Source organism: Boleophthalmus pectinirostris, unplaced genomic scaffold (assembly GCF_026225935.1).
Source record: "Boleophthalmus pectinirostris isolate CB_2022bp ecotype Guang Dong unplaced genomic scaffold, ASM2622593v1 HiC_scaffold_16, whole genome shotgun sequence".
Classification (NCBI taxonomy): Eukaryota; Metazoa; Chordata; class Actinopteri; order Gobiiformes; family Gobiidae; genus Boleophthalmus; species Boleophthalmus pectinirostris.
In genome coordinates, this window is record NW_026571095.1 from 32,963,797 (window position 1) to 32,974,105 (window position 10,309).

The following is a 10,309-nucleotide window of genomic DNA, read 5'->3' on the forward strand; positions in this document are numbered from 1 at the left end:
GGAACAGAGACGGTCGTTGTATCGGACCGTTGTGGTGAAGAGCGAGCTGAGCCGATTGTTTTACCGGTCAGTCTGTGTTCCTCCCCTCACCTATGGTCATGATCTTTGGGTAATGACTGAAAGGACGAGGTCGAAATGAGTTTCCTCCGCAGGGTGGCTGGGCACTCCCTTAGAGCTCAGTCACACAGGACGAGCTCGGAGTAGAGTCGCTGCTCCTCTCCACGTCGAGAGGAGCCAGCTGAGGTGGCTCGGACATCTGTTTCGGATTCCTCATGGATGCTTCAATGTGGAGGTGTTCTGGACAAGTCCCACTGGGGAGGAGGCCCCGGGGAAGACCCAGGTCGACACTAGAGGGACAATGTCTCTGGGCTGGCCTGGGAATGTCTTGGGATTTCCCCGGAAGAGCTGGAGGAAAAGTGTGTGGAGAGGGAAATCTGGGCCTCCCTGCTCCCCTAGACTGCTGCCCTCGTGACCCAGCCCCGGATAAGCAGGAGAAAATGGATGGATTGATGGTCTGCTGAAGGTCAGGAGATGATGAAGGACGGTTCAAATGTAGAGGACAATATCTACAGGTGCATTTGAATCTTTAACAGTATTTATCAGTGTTTTGTAAAAGTGTTTGTAAAGGTGCACCATGTAACATCTCTGGAGTTTCCATAGAGTAAGATCAGTGTTTCCCAAACTTTTTTTCTGGGGATCCATATTTTAAAAGTCACAAACTTTCACAACCCAAGTCTGTAGACATTATTCATAAATGACATAAAAAAGGTGGATTTGAGCATTATTGAACATTACTGAGGATATTTTATTGTTGACTGAGTGACCAATTAGTATTACTCAAGTTTTAAACAATAAATAACAGTCATTGAAGCAACAATAAAAGGATCCACAAGTCGCCTATTTGGACATTAAATGTAGCCCATTTCTTTTTCTTTTCAGCAGTCAGTTGAACCAGCAACATTGGAACAAAAATAAAATATAGAACTGTATATTTGAGACTAACGTACAGATCGTGACAAGGCGACCTAAAAAATCTCTTGCGACCCACCTGACAGTCATGACCCAGTCTTTGGGAAACAATGTACTAGATAATGTGGTTGAAATATCTTGCCTTAGGACACAAGGGCAAGGGTATTTGGGCATTATGGTATTAAATCAGTTTCGTAGCAGGCTTGCCTCTCCAATGATCTGACCTGTAACTGGTAGATTCGGCTGCTTGTCGTGGAGATGTATAACTTTAACGTCACGCTGCAGAACACCATCACGAGAACCCAAATAATTTCCCTTGTGGCTCAGTAACGTTTGTCTAAGTCTAAGTCTAAGTAAGAACATTCCACAAAAAGCTCCACATCAATCTCCATGGAGACGAGCAGGTGGCGAAAAAGTTACATAGTGCACCTTTAAAACTACATTTTAAAGGTTTTACATATTTATTCCCGGGTCTGCTGATGTAGCCACAGCTGCCCTGGGCTCAGAAGAAGAACATTCATACATAAAAGTGTCTTGCTCAAGGACTCAAACTGTCTATACACTGGGCTGAGCGGGAATCGTACCACCGACTTTTAGGTTTGTGGGCGACCGTTTGAGCCTCGACGTTCACAAACCAGTCTGTAACAGTATTTGTACTTATTTAACGTATTTATTTTTTGTATTTTTATAGTGTAATGTACAGCATTTTTGGATCGTACAGCCGCGGGACAAAGCTCCGTCTAATTTGGGGCATGTTTTTTGTATTACCTGACATCTCCTCTCCAAAACTCTTTCTGAATAAAACCTGTGACAAGTAAAAGTTTGGTGTTTTTGTTGTTGATTCTGCAGAAATCCCCTTTTTTTTTAGAAAGCCTATCGTTTTTGTGTTTGCTCTGGTTATAATCTTTATTTTTGGACGTTTTAAATCACAAAAATCATCTAATACGACTTAATAAAATCATAAAATAAAAGAAACAAGTGAGCTGACTCGAGTGTTAGAGCTGCACATCAAACTAAAGCAGAGCATTTATTATTAGAGAGAACTACATGGACCATGATCCTTTGCTCCATTTCAGTGCAGACTACATAACAAAATGCCTGTTTGTGCACTTTCAAATTGTAAAGCTTTGGATTATCACATTAATGATTCACACTAAGGTCTTGTCGAGTCATTTTTAAAAAGTAACAGTATCAATTCTGTTCAAAATATCACAATAAACATCAAACTGTGAGATTTGTTATTATTATTGAGATTATTATATCCCTATTTCTTGCCATAACTTTAAAAAAGTAGTATAATTCAGTATAAAAGTCATATAAACTGCAAAAATATAAGATGTATTCCAGACCTCGGTTCAAAAACTTGAAATGACTTGAAGCTCAGAGCAGAGGACTTGGACTCAACTTTTACTTTTGGGCCACTGACTTGGGACTTGCCTGTCTTTGGTTGGAAACTTGACTTGGACTTGAGACTTGCTTCACATATTTGAATCTGTATGTGTATAAAATGTAGAAGACAGAAAACAAAACAAAAAAATAAAAACATTGTATGAGAAGTATCAAACTTACCTGTCTTTGACCGGAAACATGACATGGACTTGCCTGTTTTTGACTGGAGACTTGACTTGTACTTGCCTGCCTTTGACCGGGGACTTGACTTGGACTTGCCTGTCTTTGACCGGAGACTTGACTTGGACTTGCCCGTCTTTGACCGGAAACTTGACTTGGACTTGCCTGTCTTTGACCGGAGACTTGACTTGGACTTGCGTGTTTTTGACCGGAGACTTGACTTGGACTTGCCCGTCTTTGACCGGAAACTTGACTTGGACTTGCCTGTCTTTGACCGGAAACTTGACTTGGACTTGCCCGTCTTTGACCGGAAACTTGACTTGTACTTGCCCGCCTTTGACCGGAGACTTGACTTGGACTTGCCTGTCTTTGACCCGAGACTTGACTTGGACTTGCCCGTCTTTGACCGGAAACTTGACTTGTACTTGCCCGCCTTTGACCGGAGACTTGACTTGGACTTGCCTGTCTTTGACCGGAGACTTGACTTGGACTTGCCTGTCTTTGACCGGAGACTTGACTTGGACTTGCCCGTCTTTGACCGGAAACTTGACTTGTACTTGCCCGCCTTTGACCGGAGACTTGACTTGGACTTGCCCGTCTTTGACCGGAGACTTGACTTGGACTTGCCCGTCTTTGACCGGAGACTTGACTTGGACTTGCCTGTCTTTGACCGAGACTTGACTTGGACTTGCCCGTCTTTGACCGGAAACTTGACTTGGACTTGCCTGTTTTTGACCGGAGACTTGACTTGGACTTGCCTGTTTTTGACCGGAGACTTGACTTGGACTTGCCTGTTTTTGACAGGGGACTGAACTTGGTCTTCACATATTTGATTCTGTACATATATAAACTGTAAAAGGCAGGAAACAAAAAATAAATAAAAAATGATCGTGTATGTCAAAAGGTTTAAATTATTACATTTACACTACATTTCTATCTCCGTTTGTAGACGTCTAAACTACATGTTTAGCAGCTTTTATACAGAATCAGGCCCTATGGAGACACAGGGAGGGCATCTGACTCACAGGGACATTTCAGAACATTTTTGTTAAAACTTAAACTAAAAGGCTGGCAGCTTTTATGCAGATTATGAACCCATGAAGACACATGAAAAGCATCTGACTCACAGGGACATTTCAGAACATTTTTGTAAAGATTCTAAACTCCAGGGTTGGCATCTTTTATACAGATTATGAATCCATGGTGACACATGAAAGGCATCTGACACACAGGGACATTTAGTTCACAAAAAAGACATGATATTTACTAAACATTTCAAACTCTGTACTCAGTGAAAGCTCCGCACACGTGTCCTTCAGATTTGATTTTATTTGCGGTTTTCTGTTGTAACACAGACAGTGACATAGACAGACAACATGCAGCTTCATGGACATGTGGAAATGGACCGATTCAGTAGTGTCCTTCAGTGTCCCTCGGTGTCCCTCGGTGTCCACGTGGAGGTAAGTCTGTCTCACTGTCCCCTGTCTGTCCTCAGCCCTGTCCACCGCCGAGGACCAGGAAACAAACATTTACAGAATAGAAATCAGGAGGGCTGATAATCACAGATGTTTTAACTCAAATTTGGAATATTTATATAAAACTAAAGCTTCAAAGTGATCTCAATTTTCTAATTTTCTAACAATTTATTCCTCAACTTAAAGGGCAAAGTGCAACAAATTGATAAAATTCCATTGGCTTGAAAGGTTATCGTAAAAAAAGTCTGAAATCATCTTACACACACGACAAGTCCAAAGTTTGGACACACCCTCATTCAATGTTTTTTTTTTTCTAAATATTTACTCTGTTCTACATTTTATATACAAACAGAAGACACCAAATATCTCTAATCCTACTTTTAATGTATATTTGTATTTTTATTAAATCATCAAAGTAGCCACCCTTTGCTTTGTTGAGTTAAATAACTTTTAGGGATGTAACAATATCCAAATCTCTTGGTACGATATTTTCACGATATACATCTCACGTTACGATATTTATTGCGATATTTTGTGGAGGCTGAACAGCTAAAACTGGTAATATGCTTCTTTTTCCTCTTAAAATGCCTTGACAAGACTTAATCCAAAGAACTAACACTTAAAATCGCTTAGAACTGTTATTTCTTCTTGTAGTCTGCACTGAAATGGAGCAAAGGATCATGGTCTATGTAGTTCCCTCTGTCTGTTTTTTTTAGCCATTGCTGCATCGATATATTCCATGGTATTAGTGTGAGAACTTTGATGATACGATATCACGATATTTCGCTTATTGTTACATCCCTAATAACTTTTTTTTTTTTTTGGCTACATAATTCCATACATCTTACTTCACATATTTGATGTCTTCTTTACATGTATAAAATGTAAAAGGCAGGAAATAAAGGGAAAAAAAAACCCAAAATACTGAATGAGAAGCGTGTCCAAACTTGACTGATCGTGTCTGTCAAAGCTTTAAATTATGATAAATTCAACTAAAGATAAAGAGTGTAAATTTACAGGTGGACAATCCGCAGCCTTCTTGACTTTGCTTTGTCAGAAAAGTTCCACAGTACGGCATAAAAGCGCCTGTAAACGAATCAAGTTCAAGTCACGTCTGCATATGTGTGCACATGACAGGTTAAATACTCTTTTCAACCCAATATGTTTAAGATCAGGGGTCCCCAACCCCTGGGCCAGCGACCGGTACCGGGCCGCAAAAGTGCGAACCCCCCTCACATACGCCAGGTGGACCGTACCTCCCTCCCGTACGTCGCGTGGACCGTGGACAATACGCCCTCAAGTACATCGCGTGGACCGTATCCCCCTCCCGTATGTCGCGTGGACCGTACCCCCCCTTCCGTACATTGCATGGACCGTGGACCATACCCACCTCTCATTTGTCGCATGGACCATGGATTGTAACCCCCTCCCGTACATCATGTGGACCGTACCCCCATCCGTATACCGCATGGACCGTGGACCATACTGCCCTCATGTACATCGCGTGGACAGTACCCCCCTCCCGTACGTCGCATGGACCGTGGACAGTACCTCCCTCCCGTACGTCGCATGGACCGTGGACAGTACCCCCCTCCCGTACGTCGCATGGACCGTGGACAGTACCCCTCCCGTACCGCATGGACCGTGGACTGTACCCCCCCTCCCGTATGTCGCATGGACCGTGGACTGTACCCCCTCCGTATGTCGCATGGACCGTGGACTGTACCCCCCTCCCGTATGTCGCATGGACCGTGGACTGTACCCCCCTCCGCATGGACCGTGCACTGTACCCCCTCCGTATGTCGCATGGACCGTGGACTGTACCCCCCTCCCGTATGTCGCATGGACCGTGGACTGTACCCCTCCCGTATGTCGCATGGACCGTGGACGTACCCCCTCCCGTATGGACCGTGCACTGTACCCCCCTCCCGTATGTCGCATGGACCGTGGACTGTACCCCCCCTCCGTATGTCGCATGGACCGTGGACTGTACCCCCTCCCGTACGTCGCATGGACCGTGGACAGTACCCCCCTCCCGTACGTCGCATGGACCGTGGACTGTACCCCCCTCCCGTACGTCGCATGGACCGTGGACTGTACCCCCCTCCCGTATGTCGCATGGACCGTGGACTGTACCCCCCTCCCGTATGTCGCATGGACCGTGGACTGTTCCCCCCTCCCATACGTCGCATGGACCGTGCACTGTACCCCCCTCCCGTATGTCGCATGGACCGTGGACTGTACCCCCCTCCCGTATGTCGCATGGACCGTGCACTGTACCCCCCTCCCGTATGTCGCATGGGCCGTGGACCATACCCCCTCACATATGTCGCATGGGCCGTGGACCGTACCCCCTCACGTACATCACGTGGATCGTACCTCCCTCCCGCACGTCATGCGGACCGTACCCCTCTCCCGTATGCTGCACAGACTGTGTCACTAAACCAGAACTAAACCAGGACTAAACCAGGTCTAAACCGGGTCTAAACCAGGATTTAGCCAGGACTTAACCATACCGCCACATCGCCCACCGCGCCTCCTCCCATACGCAGTTCCACCCACCCCCCCAACTCCCTCCGGTCCACGAAATATTGTCTGATATAAAACCGGTCCGTGGCTCAAAAAAGGTTGGGGACCACTGTTTAAGATGATACGACAAATCTTGCTCAATTTTTCTAGGTTGGAAATGTTGTTAACGTCGGTTGGGTTTTCTGTATTGATACTTTGCGATCTGCTCTGTCTGAAGCTCAAGTTACTGAAAGTTCAGGTTAGTCAAACACAATCTGATAATAATGAGCTGACTTGGCTGGAACTACAACAGGTGATTTGTGCTGTTAAACTAATCCCTCGCACATGACATTACAGTCACAGTCTATTTGCTCTTTACACAGCCCTAAACGTTTGCAAACAGTTTTACAATTTGTCACGCTCTCACTTTTTTTGTTGAAATTCAAACTCCTAAACACGACCACGAATGCTCGGACTAATCACAGCCTCCTGAAAATGTGCTGTTGAAGTCTATTTTGTGTTGTTGTTTTTTTTTTTTAAATCTGAAAAGGTTTTTGGCAGTGTTTGCTAATGTATGCACTGTGTCATCATGGTAACTGCTGAATATTCTACCATAAGCATACAGGCAGAACACCCCCATCATGTTGACACAGCAAAGTATCAATAGACAAAACGGTGTCATGTATTTTTATCCTGTCGTTTTCAACTTTTTTCCACAAACTGCTTCTTTACTCATGCAAAACAAGTACTACCGTATTTTTCAGACTATAAGGTGCAATATCAGTAATGTTGAATTCTCTCGTCTATTTTCATACATAAGGCACACCGGATTATAAGGCGCATTAAGCGGAACAGACGGCCCTTGAGACTGATCCTTAGCCCAGGCGTCCACGATCCATCGGCAGATCGTGGCATAATTCGCCCGGCGTCGCCTCCCTGTCTTGGTGAATGTGGGTGGATCATTTAAGTTTTTTTTTATTTTTATTTCCTACGAGGCAGAATCAAATATACATTGAGTAATAATGTGTTTGATGCAGTTTTGCGCACATTTGTTTACTTTTTACAGAAACAAAACTTAAAACCACGTGGCTCATTTGCATAAACTATAAGCTCTGAAAAAACAGCTCGCTCCTTCTGCACCGATGCGGTTCAGCTCCTGACTTACAGTCGCCGTAATGCTCCGACAATCCATCAAGAGGTGCGGCTTTGTAGTTTACCAAAGTCGTACTAAATCATTCTGACACATTTTTGAGCACTGTGTACCACATAAACTCAGTTTGCGTTCAGAAAGCACAACCAGAATTAATACATAAGGCGCACTGTCAATTTTTGAGTAAATTAAAGGATTGTAAGTGCGTCTTTTAGTCCGAAAAATACGGTACTTTCCACCCTTTGGCAATGGTAAAACATCAATAAACCAAGTACTTATGTTCTTTAAATACTGGTCCCGAAAAGTACTCTCAAACAGTATAAAGCGCACTGTCGATTTTTGAGAAAATTAGAGGATTTTAAGTGCGCCTTATAGTCCAAAAAATACTGTAATTGGAAAACCGTGAAAACCTGCCATATGCACTTTAATGCCGTACTGTGGAAAAAAAAAAAAATCCTCATGACACAAGCAGGAAGCAGACTCTCCACCAAAACTGTGACATGGGAAACAACAACATTTGCCATCTGTGAAAACAAAATTGAAATTTCATCGGAACAAATGTTTTAAATGTGGACTTAATTTGCTTAACACTTGAAATGTTCTCAAATCTGCAGAATCCCACAACCTTTTGGTTCTCAGCCCTTGAATTTGTAACATTTAACTCTTTAACCACAAGATTTCAACACCTCCTCTACCCTCCAGTAAATCAAAAAAAAAAATCTACTTTCAAAGACATTCAGTATTTTAAACAAACCTGGGGCTGGGTACTGTTTAAACACTTCCTCGTAGTATATCTGACATTTTCAGATCCCCACGTTACCCTTTTATTTTTTGAAAATGCTACATTTCCCGAAAACAACGTATTAACATATTTCGCTTTGGTTTTCGAGTCTCCCCTCACCTTGCTCTCTGCTCTAAGTCACCCCCCCTTCAGATTGCCATCACAACACAATCAGCGCGCCTCCCAATAAGTAAAAGTAGGTTTGTAAAGTTGTATTGCGTACAGTTTTGTACCATGTTTTTGCATATTTATGGAGAATTGTCGTACAGAGCCTTAGCGCGCACCGTAAAGAGAGTTAGAGAGATCGCTACATTACTCAAACATGCTTGAACGAGATTTAAAACCTCTTCATGCATGTTTTTGATGAGGGAACAACGTTAAAACATAGTAGAAAGCTCCAAACATTTGATCTTGCGTAATACCCTCTGTTTTTAAAAAGTTAAGGTTTTGAATTTTAACCAAAAATTTTGACGTCTTGTAAATACTGAGAAAAACACAAATGATTACAGATTACAGAATTATTAACTATTACAGTATGTGCGGTAAAAATAAGTAGGTAGTTAAGTATCGGCAGTGGGAACGTACAGCTGCCACATTTGTACTCAAGTCAAAGTACGTATAAAAAAAAATACTCGTCAATGTACCAGTTACAGTTTTTGTACATTCTGAAGTCAGTCTTTCACAAAACTAGAGTAATTAAACCGTTTAAAGCTGAACTGGGTCGTTTTTTGGCTTCTTTTAAACCACAATCCACCTTTTTTTCTGAGCTCTGGCCAATCAGAGCAGCCGATGAAGTGCTACTAGGAGTTATGCTGCCAACTCCTGTGATTATAATATAACAAAAAAACAATTACATGGATATTGAAAGTTTAAATAACCCCAAAAAGCACAACTCAAAAGTAACACAAGTACTTTTTGTCATTAGTTACCGTATTTTTCGGACTATAAGGCGTAATATCAATAATGTTGAAGTCTCTCGTCTATTTTCATACATAAGGCGCACCAAACGAAACAAACGGACGACACTTGAGACTGAAACCTTAGCCCAGGCGTCCACAATACATCGGCAAATCGTAGCGTAATTCGCCCGGTGTTGCCTCCCTGTCTTGGTGAATGTGTATTAAGAATGTGAATGCGGGTTGATCGTTTAAGTTTGCTTTTTTTATTTCCTACGAGGATGATTCAAATATACACTGAGTAATAATGTGTTTAATGCAGCTTTGCGCACATTTGTTTACGTTTTACAGAAACTAAACTTAAAACCACTTGGCTCATTTGCATAAACTATAAGCGCTGAAAAAACAGCTCGCTCCTCGTACCCAGATGTGGTCAGCTTCTGTAGGACTAAAGGACACGACTCAAAGGACATGACTGCAGTGTGCGTTGAGTCGACGTAGAACTATACTTCGCCCTTTAGTCCGCAAGGCTCCTGACTCTGACAATCCATCAAGCATTGAGGCTTTGTAGCTTACCGAAGTCGTACTAAAATATTTTGACAGATTTTTGAGCGCCATGTACCACATAAAATCGATTCGAGGTCAGTAAACACAACCAGAATTAACACACAAGTCGCGCTGTCGAGTTTTGAGAAAATTAGAGGATTTTAAGTGCGCCTTATAGTCCGAAAAATACGGTACTTTCAACCCTTTGGTAACGGTAAAAACCAACGATAAACCAAATACTTGCGTTCTGTAAATACTGGTCCCAAAAACTACTCTCAAACAGTACCCAGCCCTAGTTGTACCTTCATGTAGCCTTTACGTATACATTGATTGTAACAAAAGTGATGTAAACAGACAATAAAAAACAGCACTGTGGAATGTTCACTCAAAAAAATTAATAAAATAACAATAATAA

The 10,309-nt window shown here is 42.7% G+C and overlaps 1 protein-coding gene across 1 annotated transcript in view; it reads right to left on the minus strand.

Moving 5' to 3' along the window:
* Nucleotides 1–6,261: 6,261 nt before the first annotated feature.
* The window catches only part of slc39a6 (solute carrier family 39 member 6), a 28,806-nt gene continuing 24,758 nt past the window's right edge, over nt 6,262–10,309 (minus strand). The window contains exon 11 of the mRNA XM_055151459.1: nt 6,262–10,309. This exon is cut by the window's right edge and continues 2,208 nt beyond it. The gene's annotated coding sequence lies outside the window, so the exon portion shown is untranslated.